Here is a 21,105-nt window from a genome sequence, read left to right on the forward strand (position 1 = left end):
TCTCAAGACATATTCAACAATTATCGTAGAAGCATACCAAGAACATAGTCCTCAAACTTGCGTTGGGTCTTTTTCCTCCTTCCTCTTACTTCCTCATTTTCCTGCTCTTCCTCCTTGACATAGCTTGTCATGTCATAATCATCGCATTCACAAATGTTTACTGTAAGGTTAAAGACACAGACATTACAATAAAAATGACCATACTATCCTGATTGAAGCGCACCTTATTTTGACTTGATTTTTGTAATTTGGCTGCCTTTCAATTTTTATTTTGTCAAAAGACTAATGAACCTTATTAGATAATTTACAAAAACTTACCGGAAGTCATTTTACGCTTCACCAAGGTGAATGTCATCCAGTCATCCTGAGGGGGGTGTTTATTGAGGAAAGCTGCCTTTTCCCCTTTTTTTTGGCCATCTAATAGTTTTGTTGTCAACATCAATCCAGTTGTCTGGGGCAGTTCCCTCCACTTCCTTGCCATGCTCCACCCACACAGCCCTGGCATACATGATCTGGTAAGTAAAGGCACATTCATAAAGTGTTAGCACGGTTCCACACTACTTATTTATGAAACTGCTACAAACAAACACAAATGCCACCAGAAATTAATTAGAAATTCAATTTGGCTGAGAAATGACTCACAAAAGATAATTTAAAGTAATTTTTGTGTAATAAAAAATCTAAATTTTACTGAGCTGAGCGTTCAACCCAACACCCTCCGCACCGGCCATTCCCACACCGCATCACTGTAAGTCAGTTATGACAAAATAGTGAATGGTACATCTAGATAGAGGTTAATTAACATAAAAATGCCAACCTTTAAATTCTGTGTTCTATACCATGGAGGAGAGGTATGAGGACAGAACCACCATTTTCATGAGGGAGGCAGGCCACCTTGCGGAACAGATCAGTTTTAAGCAGTTGTTGTCTTTTCATCCTGCCTTGTCGATTTGTTGTGTACACTATATTTAGCAGTTTTGAGCTGCATGGCTTTTCAAACAACGCTGATGTGTAACGCTGGTGCAGGACATCGCATAACACAATCCCATCCCTTCTTTCTCTGATAAAAGCAAATCTTTCATCTCGCAAGAGAAAACAACTGTCCTTTTCTTTTGTAGAAACAAACATTTGGGGTCGTGCTTCAGGCTGTGTTTTGCTCTTGTAGGCATTTGCATATTCAATCTCTGATAATCGCCTGGTCACCTGTGCTAGGGGATTTTTCCCACTCCATACATGTTTCTTGATTTGTTGGAGATGGTTTTCAAAAGGAAAACTGGAAATATCATTCAATGAGCAATTGAAGTGGCGGACATCCTCATGAAGGTGAATCAGTCCATGTACATTGTACACTGAAAAATACTTTCCGTACAGGACAGCACAGCGCATGACAAAGTGTAAGATAAGTTCATGGGCATATTGAAGGTATGCATTGCGAGTGCTTTCATCGGACTCCAACATAATTGACATGGCTACTGTCAAGGACAGAAAATGGTAGTATCTTTCAGGAGATAAGACATTCTTCAGTACAACTGGTCCTGTATACAACAAAAACTGCCGAAATTCTGTGGCCTTCCACCTGTCCAGCTCTTCTAGACCGCGGGGCTGTCGAGCAAATTCACTAGGCATTTTTCCTCTTAGTCCATTTAGCTTTTGCGATATTTCTTCCTTTTGCCTTACAGATAAGCGGCAAAGTGTGGGGCCCCGAGTCAAGAATATTAGCATCCGTCGAACTACTCCCAAGTTTACCATATGTCCAACACAAATGAGCTAACACAAGACATTCCTGCAGCAATGAATGGGCTGGCACCAGTTTGATGGTTCTTGTACTCTACTGCGCTGAAAGCTTCATCTGTTCGCAAGGTGCATCCCTGTTCGTTGAATACCACTCTTCTTTGGACATAAGCACCTTTGGTGATGCACCTCTCACAACTGTGATAAGCATTATGATTCTTAATGCACTTCAGATAAGCTCTTGCTGGTGCGTCACAGATGAATGCTTGAATATGAACAGTGTAGGTCTTCTCTTCATGAATCATCCCATTTTCTGTGAGATGTTTACACTCCTTCAAATAGTCATCAAGGTATTCTTCAAGAGGATACGGCTTCTTGTCCCCACAAAAGAGAGCAACCACAAATGGCTCAAGGTTGTGAAACTTCGCCAGTATTGGCCAGAACTGGACTTTGCTGCTTTTGAAGAGTGGGACACCATCAATATTAATGCTGAGGTTTATCGAGTCGTGATCATGTTTGAAAGACATTGTCTGACTTAGTAAATGACAAATCCCCTTTTCTAACCCATAATAAATGTATTGCCCACCACATTTTGGCTCAGATCCTACAGCTCGTGGTGTAACAAGGAGTGTTCTTGCATCCTTTGGTAGCAGATGTCCTTGCTTTCTTAATATTGCCAATAATTCATTTAAGGATCTTTGTGTGGTTTTGTTCCTTGTAGACCATTGTCTTAAGCTCTCTTCTAAATCGGGAACATCCAATTCAGCATCACCATTTAGAACTTCTTTTTCTGACTCAGAAGATACATACTCCACATCAGTGTCAAAGGCTGATTCATCGGTTGTTGAACTGTCAGCTGAATGAATATATTCAAAACTGCTCGCACTGTCAACCTGGTTATGTAAGCCACAGGTTGATCCATCAGTCACTGATCTCTGACTTTCATGGTCATCATCACTGTCAGAATGCAGGAACTGATCCATTTCTGCCTTCCTTTTGCGCCATTCTTTTAAATAAGCCATCTGTAATTTAATCATGAATTTGATTCAGAAATGTGCTTCCTCATAATAAAATGTTTTGGTATGAACAGTTCTCAAAGCTAAATATGTATGAATAGAATGTCTCTGAAAGAGTCATGCATTAGTCAAGGTTTATGTGATGTAGTTGGGCTATAAATTTAATTGATTTTACTATTTTATTTCAAGTTATAACCCAAATGTCATCAGTACTTTTTGGTGTAATGATTAAGATGGGTTTGTGCTCAAACCAAACTAGTTCCTATTACATTCAATTTAGTTTAAGAAACATAAAAAACGTGTTTTGCTTGAACAGAATTGCTTCAACCTGAAAAAGATAAAAGAATTCCAAATTACAAAACTATATCATATACAGAAATATACAGATCAAGGGCCGTATTCACAAAACACATTCATTCTAAAAGTAGATCTTAACTTGCCGATTTAGGAGGAAATCTTAAAAATATTTTGCGTGTCAGTACAAATTTTAGGGACTCCTAAATGTTTGCTCTAAGATTTCAGAAAGCATTTAAGCGCTAAAACTAGCTCAGGGCTCCAGACTAACATTTTTTTACTTGGAGCGTTGTAGCCCCTTAATTTTTTTAGTAGCACAAGCAGAACATTTAAGGGAACAACTTAAATCAACATGCAATGCACTTTCACAAATATTAAATAAATAGACATATTAACATAAAGCCATTACAATGTGCAGTTTTATTTTAAGTTCTCAGGCTCCAGACTAACATTTGAGTGCAGCAGCACCAGAGCCACTGAGAACTACAAAAAGTATTTGTTAACAATGATGGGGGGCTGACAAAGCACTGAGTTTGTGTAGAGCTGTAGATAAAATTTACTTTATTATCATTCTTATCTTAATATTAATTCAAATCAAAATGAGTGTATATTGTATGTATATTAGGTAATCGAAATAGCTAATAAGCACTCCTCTGCAGCCATCTACAGCACTGATAAATTATAATTTATTGTTTTTAAATAAGTTTTCCTACATCTTGAAACTTTTACTTTTTATAAATGGAGACAATCTTTGAAGGATGAACAAAAATGTTTTTGTCATTGCATTAAAAATAAAATTTAAATATGGTAATAGAGTTTTGAAGTGCTGGAAAAATGTGTAGTACTAAGCATTTTGACCATTTCTGCAACAATACCATGGTTCCGTTTTGTGTTACTACACTAAATCCATGGTGAATGTTGCTGATTTGTGGACTGAAATCCTTCCATTAATGGCACAGTGTTTCTCCTGGTATTCATTTTTTTACCCATTTCTAAACTGTGATAGCTGTGATAGCATATCTATGACACTTAAGTTTATAACTGACGTTAGCATGTTAGTGCGTTAGCTCTAGCTAGCTAGCTACTGTTGTATGTGTAGGCTCTATCTCTGCAGTTTACACTCAAACAACTAATGTTAGCGCACTAGCTCTTAACTGTTCTTATCTTACCCGCGTTTCAGAGCACAAGAGGTAAAATACGTTTGTTTATTGCTTTCAGCTGGTGAAAACTATTATATAACACAAAATTTGCGCAAAATGCCGCCATACACCCTCAATGACTTGACTTGCTCAACCACTGCCATGGTTAAAGTTATGCTGACAATACTGAAAGATCTGTTCTTGTTGAATATTTTATCTCAAATTCTGGTCCTACAAATGCTATAAGGAATCTGGCTGCAGACCCATCTGTGAAAATTTGAATATATCCTAGCTATCCACACACATCATAGCTAATTTCCCACTAGTTCCCTTGTTAGTTTAAATTTTTTCAAAGAGTGTATATCCATCTCTGGGGCTGCGTCAGCCCCTGATGGCTATACCAATTTTCTCCTATTTTTCTTGCACGTTCCCACCAAAACAATCTCTTTTACGTTTTGCTTGTTCCCCTCTTTTTGCTCTATGACCCTGAACATGCACAAAATATGACAGTATCATTTGAAGTCTTCTTATTTATTTCACCCACCTCATCCTGCAGTGCAGTAGTTTTTACTCAATTTTAAAAAATCAATATGCTGGTTGGAATAGTCAGATGCAATTTTTTGAATGAAATATGAAATATTTACTAATTCAGTCTGAATTAATATACATTTGTTTACCTTTTAAAAGCCAAACACATCCACAGATGTCCGAAAGGGTCCGTAGTCAAACATTCAACCAGTTTTGCATGTCCACAGACGTCCAAAGAGGTCTCTAGTTGGATGTTCAGATATTGATCCAGTTTTGCACGTCCACAGACGTCCAAAGAAGTCTCTAGTTGGATGTTCAGATATTGAGCCTGATTCCCACGTCCACAGACGTCCATATGGTGGTCCTCGTGAGACGTTCAGATATTGAACCAGTTTTGCAAGTCCACAGACGGCTAAAAGAGTCCCTAGTCAGACATTCAGATACTGAACCAGTGTTGCACGTCTACAGACGTCCAAAGAGGTCTCTAGTTGGATGTTCAGATATTGAGCCTGATTCCCACGTCTACAGACGTCCATAGGCGGTCCTACTCAGACGTTTAGATATTGATCCAGTTTTGCACGTCCACAGACGTCCAAAGAGGTCTCTAGTTGGATGTTCAGATATTGAGCCTGATTCCCACGTCTACAGACGTCCATAGAGGGGTCCTAGTCAGACGTTCAGATATTGAACCAGTTCCGCACGTCTACAGACGTCCACAGGGGGTCCTAGTCAGACGTTCAGATTTCGAACCTCTTTTGCACGTCTACAGACGTACAAAACTGGGTCTGAACTGACGGACGTCATAAAGACATTATCTGAACGTCAACCTGACGTCGCATGTTTGCTGGGTTAGATTAACGTGCTTGAGTTTTACTTGTTTCACATGAATGAACCGAAAGAAATGATGCCCACATTGTCAACTGAAATGTACTGAGTTTAGCTAAAATTAGCTATCGTTAGTAGGCGAAAAGTTACTTTGAACTTATACAACGGTATACCATAGTATAAAGTATGTTTAATGATACAGTCAAAGTTATTACTGTAACTTATTAATGTTTTTGAGAGTTTCTTTCAGAAAGTAAATTATCTGAATTAGAATTAGATTTTTTTACTATATGCTCTGTAGCACTTTGAGATTGCTAATGTAAAGTGTGATACAAATAAAATGTATTATTATTATTATTATTATTAGAATGAAATGTTTATCTGGATTTGCACATGTATGTTCTCAGTAACTGCGTTAAAAATATTTTGTAATTTTAGAATTGCTAAACATGTCCTCTAAATACAAAAAGAAGTGGAGACGACGAAGGGCAAGAGTTGATGCCTTAGTGGAACGTGATAGCAGCTCTGAATCTGAGGGGTCAGTGGAGCCAGCCTTGGCGGGGGAGGGCAGTCCACTCACGGAGGGATCAACATATGACGATTTACCTACTATGGAGAGCTGTAGTTCTTCCATCAGCACAGTAGCGGTGTCCATTAGGGGCGATACCGATGAAGAACACAATTATTACACAGATTCTACTGAAACAGATTCTGAGCAGTTGGATGAGACTTCACATTCAACTGATGAAACACCTTCTCTCCACGTAGACTTGGCTAATTGGGCTAGTGCTACAAACCAAACCCACAAGGCACTAAATGAGCTTCTTTGTGTGCTCAGGCGCCATGGCCATAGACTTCCCAAAGATGCTAGAAACCTTCTTGATACTCCACAAGGAGTGCCAGTTCAAAATAAATGCAATGGACAGTATATTTATTATGGTATTGAGCGTTACCTTCTTGAACACATTTCAAAAGAGACACTGCCAGGGCAAGTTGAATTGTGCTTTAATGTGGATGGCGTGCAATTGTTTAAATCGAGTAAAAAGTGTTTCTGGCCCATTCTTGGTCAAATTCCGAACTGTCAGCCATTTGTTGTAGCTCTGTATTATGGGTCCAGCAAGCCTGACCCTGTTGAGGAATTTTTACAATATTTCTTGGAGGAGTTGCAACCGCTCATCCAAAATGGAGTTTCATTCAAGAATTTGGTTCACACAGTTACAGAGAAGGCGATCATCTGTGATGCACAAGCCAAGCACAAATGATCAAAAATAAGGTAGTTTACTTGACAAAGGGTCCTTCTGAAGGATGAACAGATGAGGTATTCAACCAAGTTGGATACCCTCACCATCAAAAACAAATATCACCTCTTGTTAGAGCTGGTATTTTGTGTGTAAAACAGTTCCCCCAGGCTGCTGACACTCTTGTGGCGTGGGCCAGTTATCTGTCGCATGAGTAAGGCTCAGAGAGAGCAAGTACAAATGAACATTAGTCAGTTGAAACGAGCTTTGCCTGCAGAGTTTGCAAGGCAGCCAAGAAGCATGGAAGACTTGGATAGGTGGAAAGCTTGAGCTACGTCAGTTCATGCTCTACACATGACCATTAATCTTGAAGGATGTGCTTCCTAATGACCAGTATCACCACTTTCTTTGTCTGAGTGTTGGTATGAGCATTCTTTTGGATGAAGCAGATGAGAAGAGAGTCTTATCTAGGATACGCGCACAACATTCTGGAGCACTTTGTGGATGGCTCTGTGGATTTTTATGGACCCACCTTTCCAACATACAACATTCATTCCATCAAACACTTATCAGCTGATGCTGCAAACTTCCACAGCTCTTTGAACGATATTTCATGTTTTCCGTTTGAGAACCACTTGCAGGTTATCAAAAAAATGGTGAAAAGTGGCAAACAACCAGTAGTGCAAGTCACAAAAAGACTTGCTGAAAGACAATGTACTGAAAGACATACCAGACAATCCCGAAGTACAAGCAAGCTAACAGCAAAGATTCCTGACAACTGTGTGTTCCTTATGGATAATGCAATGGGATTTATCCAGGAGAAACGAAGCGATAGAACACTAAAGGCTGTTTTACAGTTGTGCGGAGGCTCCATGCAGAGCTCTCGTCGTAGCCTATGTAAGTGGCCTAATGTTTATACTTGTGCGCTGGTGTGTGCATCGAGCCGTGTGTGTGTGTGTGTGGTAGAGGGAGAAGTGAGAGAGTGCCGGCGATCGGAGCGAGTAGCGACTCTAGAGTCATAGTGACAGAAACAAAGTGTCTCCCCTGTGTTTTCTGACCAGGGTGGGGAATCTGTAGCAGGAAAAGTTGGCCCTCTCCTTGATTTCATGTTGTTTATGGAGAAGGAGAACCAGAAAATGACTAGGGGGAAATGCAACGCTACCAAGCCACAGACGAGCGACGTGCGTCGCTGCGACGCACAACTATAAAAAGGCCTTAAGGATGGATGTGTTTAGGGAAACTGACTGTGACAGTGTCTTTGAAAAGCCATGCAACTGAAAGCTCTTCAACATAATGTTTGTCAGCAGTGACTTGACAATGGCAAAGCGAAAACTGACAAACAGAGAAAGCGTCTACAAAAATGCTGTGTGTCTTCCTTACAAACCATGTTACGCTATATTCCCTCTGCTGCACCAACAAGAATGACTAGACTTCATAATAATTTTTTTTTTAAATAATATTTGCACTGTTACTTCAGTAAGATTTGGAAAAGCACCTAACACACTAATTAGCGATAACATTAAATCCACCTGATGGTTTTAATCTTGTGGTTAACGGTGGTCAGCATGATCTGACTTGGTTGTAATTCAACAATCAACATTGTTTTGTATATACAATTACTAGCATGTTTGATTCAAAAGTATGTCCAATTGCTTTTCCACTGTTAGAATAAATGGACAGGATTTAGTGTCCTGAAAGTTAAACTCTGTCCTGTTGTTTTATCTTTTAGGTAATGGACAATCAGGGCAAAGCAAAAAGAACTAGAAAGAGGAAAGTCTTCCATGACTTTAATGGTACATTATTATTTGTTGCTTCAAAACGGCTTTAAATTAACATTTGTTAATACAGTCTTGCACTGTTTTTCATATGTGAACCTGAAACTGTCACAAATTTATTTCAGTTTTATTCAATTTAGACTTGGACCTTGAAAACGGCAGTGATGTGACAGTGATTGCTCAGTCAAAGTCTCCTGGCAGTCAAAAAACGTGAGTTGGCAACTTTTATTATGTTATTGTGCGTCTTTAGCCTAATCATAAATATTCCCTTTGTAGAATTTTAATTTTAAAATGAGGGCTTTCAGAGGAAGAAGTATTTTGGCATGGAATTACAATGATTTGATTGCCTAATCATTGCACATGTAAAATGTTAAATAGTGTTCTGTATTAAAAGCTCAGCATAAGTGTTGGATTTACTTTGCTTTTGTTTTGTACAAAGGAAAAGTAGAACCTAATCCAAATAAAAATAAACAAACTGATAAAAGGACTGTGTCCTACCCAGATCCTCCACCAAAATATAACAATCTAACACCCAAGCCAGGTAAATGCCTCAGTTTGAAAATACACTTAAACAAATTGGACTTGTTATTTGGGGGGCTTAATATCATTAATTACAATTTCATTTTAGTTACAGTTGAAGGTCAACACAAAACTAATGAAGATAAAGCACATTCTTCAAAGGTATGGTAAACTGTAGACATGAATTGTGTAGATATGGCTTAAACAGTCTACACATTTGTTAGTGTCCTAATTTGTCATATGTCCTTGTTTGTGCTAAAGATCAAGTTTTGTGTCCAACACACTTGGTGGTCGGGCCGGTGTATGTGACTTGGATACCGCTGCAAAATATTTCAACTTTTTTCTAGAATTTTCGGACTTTTTGTCTCGTAGTAATCGGACAATTTCTGTGTGTTCCAACTTTAAAAAAAAAAGAAAATTCTATATATTCTGAGTTTATTTTCCCTGTAATATCCCAACCTTTATTCTCCAAATATTCCAGTTTATACAAAGACATTGCTTGCCTCCAAAGTTCATACACTTTTGCCTTTATTATTATGTTATTCTCATTTAGAGGTAAAAATGTATTCCATGAGTCAGGTGTTTTGCCTGAATGTCAACTGAATATCCCATAACTTTGATTTAAAAAGTGATTTATTTTAATATTTTACACTATTATAAAATTCACTATTACATTTTTTTTATGTTTATTGTACTTAATGAATGCAATTTGTCTAACAAGGTCACATAACAAACAGCCATCTTTCAGAGAGAGAATTCATGAATCATTCTCCAGGCCATCTGGGAGAACCAAAAAAGGCATAGTATTTGTTTCTTGTTTAATGTCATCCACATAAAGAGGACTTTTTTTGGTAATCGTACAGTTATGGTTTGTGTCCTTTCTTACCTTAAATAACTTATTATTTTTCACACCTTTTGTTTTTAATGTCTATATAGTATTGTCTCAAGTTCCAAATTCTGGATTGAGGCCCTAGTACCAGAGGACGCCCGAGCTCCAGAGGACGCCCGAGCTCCAGAGGACGCCCGAGCACCAGAGCACGCCCGAGCACCAGAGGACGGCCCAGCACCAGATTATTATCAATGTTGAAAGCAGTTGTGTAAAAATTTTTTTTTTAGGATTCTTTGATGAATAGAAAGTTCAAAAGAGCAGTATTTATCTGAAATATAAACCGTTTGTAACATTCAAAACGTTAAGTTTTGGGTCGGCAAGATTTTTTTTGGGGGGAGAGCTTAAAGAAATGTAATAAATTTATTCAGCAAGGATGCATTAAATTGATCAATTGACAGTATAGACATTTATAATGTTGCAAAAGCTTTATATTTCAGATAAATGCTGTTCTTTTGAACTTTCTATTCATTAAATAGTCCTGAAAAATAAATTGTACACAACTATTTTCAACATTGATAATGATAATATTTTTCTTCTAGCCTCGTGAGACCGTTCTGATCTCGCGAGCTCCAGTTTTCCACTCGCAGATCAGTCTGGCATCTTGAGATAGAGAAAATTTGGAGCCGTTAGCCAAACGACCGGGCCAATCAGCGTTGGTTTTGAGGCGGGTTAGGTGGTGATAGACAGATGGTTTATCCAATCAGCTAACCAGTATTTTTAGACAGCGGTAGCCCTAATTCTGTTAGCCGCTCGCTAATGCTTTTTTCTCTTGGATCCTTCTTTTGGAATATGGACCGGGAACCTGAAATGGTGCCTTTTATTCCTAAATTCTCGTTACACAAACGGCAAATATCCTTTACCGACATGATGCTTGCTTGCTGAGCTAACGAGCTATGCTTTGCCTGCAGCAGCAGGGGCGGGCTTGTGGTTGTATTTTTATACGCTTTGTGGATCTGATTGGTTGATTTGGCCCCTCTATCACCAACATAAGTGATAGACAGATGGTTTATTCAATCAGCTAACCAGTATTTTCACCCCTTCCCAAAAGTTCTCCAACGGAAAGTTCCCAGATGGATATGCCAAGCAAATGCGAAGCAATCCATCTGGCGGAGTCAGGTTATGTTTCTTCAGCAGTAAATCAGCATTTAAAATTAATAACAGGATTTCATAATGTTGTTTTGCCTCTTGACAGCTGCATCGAGGAGTGAGTACAGAAGTGAGGGTATTTATGTTAAAGGACTGTTCCAGCCATGGGGTTGTCCTATCACAAAATTGAATTAACATTTCACTTTATTATTTTATTATTTCTTTATTTTATTTTGAAATAAATAAATAAAACCAGACCCTCAAAGAGCACCTACCCCATGTCAACCACAAGTAAGAAATATTATATGTGGTGGTTTTAAAACACTGGCAAGTAAAATAAAATGCATTAAAAGTTCCCATGATGTTGATTTTTTTTTTTTATGTTTCCTGATTTTTACATCATAAAATGTGTCCAGGTGTGTGTACATATTAATCATATACATTTTTCTTTCAGAATTTCAAAGGAAGGTGTTTTCGATGTTGTTTGATTTAAAATATCAACTTCAGCAAGTAGTCAGCATTCTGGACCCTGGCAGGTCTACACCGACTCTTAAGAAAATGGATTCTGAGAGTGACCTAAAACTCTTTGAAGAAAACATTAAAGATGTTGATAACAAGTTGATCTGCGTAAGTTGTGACATAAATAAATATGTATTTATGTGTGTATATATCCATCTATCTTTCTCTAGCATTATTTCAATTGTTTTCACATTTAAGTCCAGCAACTTGAATTGGTGGATCTTCCATCAGAGACTGCGTTAACAAAGTTATGAACAGGTATTTCCCTTGAATTGTTGAATTTTGTATTGCTGCATAATATTTCAAGAAACCATAATTAACCCAGCCATTTAATTACTTGAATTTAATCTGTCACACATCACTTGTTCTGAAGTTTTAATAAGTCCTACTGGCTCAGACAGTCAGCCAGATTGAAAACAAGAAATCAAAACATGATTTCAGTGTAAGCCATGAATGACATTCATTACTTGTCACCAAAGCACTTGTTACATGATAGATGAGTAGTTGTGAAAGTGTATGTTTTAACATTGCATACAATTGCTACGCTGCACTGTACTGTTAACTGTGATTTGAAGCCATTTAAAGCCACACCTTTATATCATGTAATTCAAGGTAATTTGGGGCATATGCCAATGTAAAAATCTCTTGTTCCTTGTATATTGATGTCATTTTTTTGGTACCCTTTATCTATTCAGGGGACATCACAGCCCACCTGTCTTTATCAGAAATGTCCTGTTCACTTTCTCAGTTACACACCTAGTTAAGGGTCTTTCTCAAGGGCACTTCAGTGGTATTTAAGTGTGCGGGGACAAATGCTGTTTTTTCACTAATCTAGCACGCATTTAATCTTTTATTGACATTATTAGACCAAATCTTTTTATATATATATATATATATATAAATATATATATAGTACAGGCCAAAAGTTTGGACACACCTTCTCATTCAATGCGTTTCCTTTTTATTTTCATGACTACATTGTAGATTCTCACTGAAGGCATTAAAACTATGAATGAACACATATGGAATTATGTACTTAACAAAAAAGTGTGAAATAACTGAAAACATGTCTTATATTTTAGATTCTTCAAAGTAGCCAAGTGAAGTGAAAACCATTTCAGGTGACTACCTCATGAAGCTCATTGAGAGAACACCAAGGGTTTGCAGAGTTATCAAAAAAAGCAAAGGGTGGCTACTTTGAAGAATTTAAAATATAAGACATGTTTTCAGTTATTTCACACTTTTTTGTTAAGTACATAATTCCATATGTGTTCATTCATAGTTTTGATGCCTTCAGTGAGAATCTACAATTTAAATAATCATGGAAATAAAGAAACACATTGGATGAGAAGGTATGTCCAAACTTTTGGCCTGTACTGTATATATATACATACATACACACACACACACACACAAACACACACACATTTTGATTTAGCTTTTTCTAACTTTTCATTTATGAAACGGGTGCAAAATCTTGTTCCATTTTTTTTTTTTATTTAGTTATAGGATCATAAAAACATTTTGAAAATAATTGAATGTAATTTTTTCCTACTTTTTGTTTTGTTTATTATTATTATTATTGTAATATTCTCTTCCCTCAGATGCTGTGAAGAGGTGGAGCACAAATTCAACTGAATAAGAAATTAAATTAAACTGTAGCTTTAACCATTACATGGACTATATCATATATAAATGGTCTATAATTACACTGAATACAATAAACAAACAAATATGTAACACATTGGTATAGATCAGATAAAATACACCATCCATTAATAACTATTATTAATAATTGTGAAATAGATACCAGTCTTACGGTATAACATATCAAATATACATCAACAAATGACACTATAAATCATATTATATCTTGAAACAATTGCTATAGCACTTCCAAGTAGGTAGACACAGGCTACATGGCTATCTTGCTATCTGTTTCCTTTAAAGTGAACACATAGCTCAGAGGCTACATTGGATTACTTCTATGAACTACATTACAATACAAACAACCTTTTCATAGATCAAATACCAAGAATACTATATTAAGATTTAAACTGGTTACGTGACGGTGTGATAATCGATCACCAAGACAATGCATCGGTCGGCCGTTTGCGTGTGTGTCTACCGGCACGCGCACATCAACGGCGGCGTAGCCTCCGTAGAACATTGACAGGCTCTGGCTAACAAAAGGTATACAAACAAAATGATACAAAGTACAGAGAGACTTAATAGACGTTACATATTACATTTAAACTTATGATGTTCAATCAACACAACACTGTTTACAGTCCGTACAGAAAGACGAGAGAACGGAGCCTTCACTGACGGTGACGGGCTAACTTCAACTAGCTTCTGCTAGCTCGCTAGCTAAAGCTGCTAGCAAATACATATAAACACCTCCTAATAACCTTTCTACACAGAACATGACAACATCCATCATATAGACAACCGTACTAGTGATATACTCTTTTGGTACATATTAACGGAGATTGGAAAGGTTTAAAAATATACCTGTGGGTTGGAAAGAAGTGGAGATTGGAGTGTCTTTCTCAAACTGGATGTTTATTTCTCAGCGCTCGAGCTACCGTCTCCACGGCAACCCACTATGGTGACACAGCGCCATCTACTGGCATGAAGTGAAATACATGAAACTGTATGTAATAAATGTAATAAAATAAAAAAAATAGGAGGGGGTAACAGTTTTTTTTTTTAAACTAATATATAAGGGCATTTTATCTACCCATTACACATACCCTATGCACACATCATTTGAAACCATTTTACAGTAGCGCTTTGGAGATATGTCACGTTATTCGATTTTGGAGGCCTATAAAGACCTCATTTCCAATAAGTAGAAAAATATAATGGTCAGTTCTGATACAGGATTTCCAAATACACTATGCACACCTCATTTGAAACTATTTCACTGTAGCGTTTTGGAAATATGTCTAGGCTCCAGTCAAAGGACGCAAACCAGGTTTGGAGAGACCGCAGACAGTGACTGACACCAGCTCGACTGGACCCAAGTGGGATAAGGTATGACTTCAATGTCACACTGAAAGTCATGGTGTAAAGAGTTTTTCCTGTGTATCCAGTGAGCCATATCTTCCTATATGTGATGTGAATGGTTTAGGCTCCAGTCAAAGGATGCAAACCAGGTTTGGAGAGACCGCAGACAGTGACTGACACCAGCTCGACTGGACCCAAGTCAGATAAGGTATGACTTCAATAAGAATTAACACTTTTTAAGGTGAATAATTGATGATCTATCTATCTATCTATCTATCTATCTATCACACTTTGAAAAAACACATATCTGTTCCACAGGAACCTTTAAGGAGCACTGACATCCCAAAAAAAAACTGTGAGTACAACAACATCTGTAAATAAAAACTATGGACCATGCTGGCAAGGAGCAGACACCTCAGAAATAAAATCTGCAGCAAGACTACAAAGGCCTCCACAGGTCCCAAAACATAGCAAAATGACTGCTGTTCTTCATCCGTACCACTGGCTTAGCTGTGATGAGATAGATTTTGCATCATACTTGCTTGCAAGCGAGTACCCTCACATTCATGGCTTTCAGTCAAGTGTTTTATTTAGTGTTTTACATAATGGAGGGATTTTGGGTACTCCAAGCAGCCCATTTGTGCAAATTTTACACACTGGGGACAACCACTGGGTAACTGCTAGCAACCTGGTTTGTCGGAAAAATTAGGTTTGCATTTATGACAGTCTTTCAACAGTGCTAAACAACAAAGACAAACAAGTTTTGTCATGGTTAATAAGGCCAAAGGAAGACAAATTTACAGTTATTTACCCTGCTGTCCAACATCAGTCGAATTGTAGTAACTGTGGTTTGTTTGCAATTGCTTTTGCATTTGCATTGTACTGCAACCTGAGGCCAGAAAACTGCAAGTTCCGTGAGGGCCGATTGAGGACTGAACTTTTAACTTCCTTCAGGAAAGGCCAAATCCATTTTAAAACAGAGCCAAGAGTTGGTGCTCCAAAGTCAGGACAAACACACGTGAATGTGTACTGCATATGCAGGACTGCACACTGCAGGGAAGTAATGGTAGAATGTTCTTTGTGCAAGGGGTGGTATCATCCTAACTGTGTGAACATACCACAAAATGCCATTACTGGGGATGATGACTGGAATTGCCACAATTGTACTGGCTAAATCTAAAAAAGAAATGACATTTTCTTGCATTCAAATTAGGAAGTCCAATTTAGGAATTTATTCAATTCAGTTAAATTTTTCATTGCTTTGATTATTAAATTTTTTATTGTTTCTCTAACATTTAAAATTGTCTATTTAAAGTAGCCATGTAAAGTGAACATTTTATTGTATTTTTTTATTTTTATTAGCAGGGACTAAGGAATACATGTTTTTTTTATTTATGTTTATGCATGTGTGTGGTCTTTTTTGATAAGTTTTTAAGTATTTCAGTTCATAAATGGAAAATATAAAGAAAATATAAAACTCAACTATCAATGTGAGATAAATCGCGTAGTCTTAATCCTTTCTTGTCAGTAAAGTATGTACAGTACAATTTCATGTGTGAGAAGAGATTCAATCAAACAGGCGGGAAAGCAAACAACGGGAGGAAGACAAGTGACCTGGGATAAGAGCGACTAATGATGTCAAAATAAAACAGGAAGTGCAAATGAACAAAACAACACACAATAAAAGCAGGAACATGACAGTATCCCCCCCTCTAGGTCCGAACACCGGACGATCCAGAATGTTACTGGCCGAGACCCAGGACCTCTCCTCCGGACCATATCCCTCCCAGTCCACCAGGAACTAAAGTCCACAACCCCGTTTCCGAACTGCCAAGAGACGCCGGACAGTATACACGGGACCCCCGTCAATAAGGCGAGGAGATGGAGGAGGAGGCGAGGCCGGCACTAAAACGCTCTCCTTGACGGGCTTGACCTTGCTCACGTGGAACGTGGGGTGAACCCTCATGGACCTGGGGAGCTTCAACATAACAGCCACAGGATTAATAACTTTGGACACCGGGAAAGGACCCACAAAACGAGGAGCCAACTTACGGCACTCAGTGCGCAGTGGTAAGTCCTTGGTAGCCAGCCACACCCTCTGACCCACATGATAATGAGGAGCAGCAGACCTCCGCCAGTCGGCCTGCCTCTTGTACACCTCCCTGCTCCTCATGAGAATCTGACGAGCCCTCGTCCACGTTCTCCGACAACGTCGCATCAAAGCCACAGCAGAAGAACCCCGACCTCCCTCTCCAGTGCAGGAAACAAGGGGGGGGTTGATAACCATAGGCACATTCAAATGGTGACATACGAGTGGAAGAGCAGGGCAGGGTGTTATGTGCGTATTCCACCCACAGCAGATGCTTGGACCATGTGGCTGGGTTATGGGAGACCAAACAGCGAAGACCCGTCTCCATCTCCTGGTTGAGTCTCTCTGTCTGTCCATTGGATTGAGGATGATATCCAGACGACAAGCTGACGGAGGCCCCGATCAGTGTACAGAACGCCTTCCAGAACTGCGACACAAACTGGGGCCCCCGATCCGACACCACATCAGCAGGCAATCCATGAAGTCTGAAAACGTGAGAGAGCATAACTTCCGCCGTCTTTTTGGCGGAGGGTAATTTCGGCAGAGGAATAAAATGAACCATCTTGGTAAATCTGTCTACTACCGTAAGAACGGCAGTGTTACCGTCAGAAGGGGGTAGGCCAGTGACGAAATCCAGGGAGATGTCCGACCATGGTTGTTTGGGGACTGGCAGAGGCTGAAGAAGACCCATAGATGCTTGGTAAGCAGAGATATATGTGCCCAATGGATGACCTGGGAACGAAGCTCAGGAGGGACAAACAAATGGTTTGGAGGACACCCCTCAGGAACCCCTCCAATGCCTCTTTAACCCTCGCCTCCACCTCCCAAGTAACAGCCCCCATAATGCAGGTGTCAGGCAAAATGTTAGTAGGAGCCAAGGGCGATGGGTCAGGGTCAAACAGGCGAGACAGAGCATCAGGTTTGACATTTTTCGAGCCAGGACAATATGACAGTGTAAAGTTAAATCTGGTAAAAAATAAAGCCCACCTTGCCTGACGTGCGTTCAGTCTCTTAGCCGAGCGTAGGTACTCCAGGTTCTCCACCCCCTCCAACCAGTGGCGCCACTCCTCCAGGGCCACTTTAACGGCCAACAGCTCCCTGTTTCCCACGTCGTAATTCCTCTCAGGCCTGGAAGCTTGCGGGAAAGAAACGCACAGGGATGGAGCCTCCCATCCTCCAAGGAACATTGGGACAGAACGGCACCAACACCCCCGTCCGAGGTATCCACCTCTACCACGAACTGGCGATGCGGATCCGGCAGAACGAGCACAGGAGCAGTGGAGAAACTCTTCTTCAGGCGAGCAAACGACAGTTCAGCAGACGGTGACCACTGGAAAGGCACCTTGACAGACGTGAGATCATGGAGAGGGGCAGCAACAGTGCTAAAGTTCCTGATAAACTTCCGGTAAAAGTTGGCGAAAGCAAGAAACCGCTGTACTTGCTTGCGGTTGGTAAGAGTGGGCCACTCAGTCACCACCTTCACCTTCTCCAAGTCCGTGCGGAACTCCCCCTCGGACACCACAAAACCAGGGAAGGAAACCATGGTAACGTGAAATTTACACTTTTCAGCCTTAACATAAAGGTGATTGTCCAACAACCGCTGCAGCACCCGTCGCACATGCTGAATGTGCGTCTGCAGGTCAGGGGAGAAGATGAGGATGTCATCCAAATAGACGAACACAAAAATGTTCAACATGTCTCTTAGAACATCGTTCACCAACGCCTGGAACACCGCAGGGGCGTTGGTGAGGCCAAAAGGCCTCCCCAAATACTCATAGTGACCGGTAGGAGTATTGAATGCCGTTTTCCACTCGTCACCACTTCGGATCCTGACTAAGTGGTAGGCGTTGCAGAGATCGAGCTTAGTGAAGATCTTGGCCCCCTTTTCTTCTTTGTTTCCTGTTTACAGTGACAGCCTTCACATCATCATCAGCAGCAGCAGTAGAGAATATAATCCCCGGAGGTTTTATATCGATATGTACGGCGTTTTAATCACTGTTCTGTTGTCTAAGAAGCTGGTAAACTTATCAAAAGTAAGTAGTAAATGTACGTGTCTCCGTTGTTTATATGGGAAAGTGTTACGTTACGTTTAGTGTTTTATGATTGACAGGTTCTAACTGTTTTTAGTTAATGGTATGATATTAGCTAACATTAAGGTTAATACATTAACGTTATGCATCACGTTATATTTTAGCGTTTGCAGTAATGTTTACCAATTGTAATAAGGTTACTTTGTGGAAGACCTGTCTGATTTTCATTTTTTTTCTCTTGCTGCATGCTTCTACATGTTTTGTATTTAAAAATCATATCACTGAGACATAAATACTTCCTATTTCAGGCAACTATAGTGTATATTTTGAATGGGTAACGTTAAATACTACAGCGTGTGTTAACATGTGTTAAATTGTGACAAGCACAGGGTACAGCCCAACATCCCAGCTGCTGTAGCTATGGAGACCGAGGATCACTGCCCTGCTGCTTTAGTGGCCACAGACTCTCAGGTAATCCAGATTACAGTTTTTCTCAATCTCTTTGGCACATTTACTGAACCAAATTTACAATTGTCAAAACTCTAAGTACACTTCTCACACCACATGGCACATTCAGCATTCCAATAATCTATGTGACCTATAAAAGGTGATTACTCAATCAAAATAATGAAATCCTGTTTCAAATGTAAATAAATCCATCAATGAATAACTAAGTGGCATCAAAACAATCATTATTAATTATTGCTTGGACCAACACAGTCAAAATGCAAAGACATCCTGTCTAATGACAGTGAAAGTGTGATAGTTGCTCACTATGAAATATTGTCCAAAGTCTAACATTTTATATTGAGGCAGCTGAATACTATTGATGTCAACAAAAACATTTTCAACAAAACATGTATCTTGTCATTGTGTGTACATACCAGCCATAGGAAATATACATAAAGAAAGCTTGTACAGAAAAAAAGATATACAAAAGCAAAACTATTAGGAACTGCTGTCACTCTCCACCCAGCCTGTCATGCTCAGGCCATGGTTGATTAAAGTGTAATTGTTGCCCTTATCTCATTTGATATTTCACTGGGCCGTCGCCTTTCCCCACACTCTAATGCCCTTTCCTCACCCCCTCAGCACCCCACACTCTAATGCCCTTTCTTCTTACATGGGGAGGCTGTTGCCCCAGTCTGTCTCCTGCATGCTCCATATTCTGCTCAGTCTGACACTTGCAATGTAAATGTGTTTAAAATTGTGAGGAAATTGAATTGTTCCTCATTTAGCTTACAACTTTTAAAAAAATGTCACATATCTATTATGTATCTTATGTGTGACAGGTTATTGTGATTGTTGGTTGCTCTATTTAGCATGTAGGGATTTACACAGTGAACATGTGTATAATTGCATTTGAGAGTAATATGACCCAATAGCAAATTAATGCAAACTATTTTGATCTGTAGGCTTAGACTGACTAAATCACTATATGTGACGCTGTATTGCAGGAGACCAGTGACGATCCAGTTGGAGTGGTGCTGATCACACAGCTGGAGTGGTCTTTCAGCATGGCTCTGAAGCAGTTTCCCGGTCCCAGCGGTCCCAGTGGTCCCAGAAAACAGCTGCTACCAGAGGCAGTCTTTCATGGATACAGGTCATTCAAATGACCTACCTACCATCCTCCTACAGACCAGGTAATGGTCAGGCTTAATAGGCTTAATAAGGTTGAATTAGTAATCAGTTACTCTATGCAAAATGTCAAGACTATGGGGTAATATAATATATAATAAATGTAGCAAATTGAACTGTTTTTTTTAACTGAATTTATTTCAAACAACTCTTCACACAATCCACAAACAATTTTTGATGCATGTTTTGTCCGAGTTTGGTAAGAAACTATATAATAAATATATGCTCCTGCCATTCTCAACCCTCCACCTGTTGCTCCGCACTAGGAGGAGTCTCTGAGCCGGTCTACAGTGGAGCGGATTGGTTCAGATATCCTGGTTAAACAACAACAACAACAAGAACATCATCATCATCAGCATCATCATCATCATCATCATCAAGCAGCAGCAGCAGCAGCATCAGCAGCAGCAGCAGCAGAAAAAGATGACCAGGAACTGTTTAGCCTAGTCATCTGAAGTCGTAGATGGAGTCAGAGGAGAGGGCGAACAGGAAGTCAGCAGTGCAGCTTCCAACAGGTCGCCTGTGCAGGTTCTGTCATCAACCCCTAAAGCAGGGCCCTGACAGCCCTCACGTACATGACAGCTTCCCCGGGGTACCAGGGAAATACATCTACTGCCCCTCCAGAGTGTTCTCCCTCTACAAGGCACAGGTAAGGAGATGACCTGGGGGGAGTTCAAACTGTCGGACTTCTATGAGGCTGAGAGACACAAAGATTCAAAGAGAAGACAGACAAATGGACTGCTAACCCACCAATCGACAAATATATCCTCTCGCACG

At 39.5% G+C, this 21,105-nt stretch overlaps 2 long non-coding RNA genes across 2 annotated transcripts; both read left to right on the forward strand.

Annotated features, from left to right (window-relative positions):
* The first annotated feature begins 402 nt into the window (after positions 1–402).
* Positions 403–9,851, forward strand: LOC114566717 (uncharacterized). The gene is made up of 4 exons (XR_003694088.1): positions 403–515; positions 8,501–8,564; positions 8,687–8,756; positions 9,787–9,851. It is a non-coding gene; the product is annotated as an uncharacterized LOC114566717 (long non-coding RNA).
* A 9,229-nt stretch (positions 9,852–19,080) lies between these two features.
* LOC114566714 (uncharacterized) lies at positions 19,081–20,682 on the forward strand. The gene is made up of 3 exons (XR_003694085.1): positions 19,081–19,161; positions 20,148–20,333; positions 20,595–20,682. It is a non-coding gene; the product is annotated as an uncharacterized LOC114566714 (long non-coding RNA).
* The last annotated feature ends 423 nt before the right edge of the window (positions 20,683–21,105 follow it).

The sequence above is a fragment of the Perca flavescens genome, chromosome 13, assembly GCF_004354835.1.
Source record: "Perca flavescens isolate YP-PL-M2 chromosome 13, PFLA_1.0, whole genome shotgun sequence".
NCBI classification, from domain to species: domain Eukaryota; kingdom Metazoa; phylum Chordata; class Actinopteri; order Perciformes; family Percidae; genus Perca; species Perca flavescens.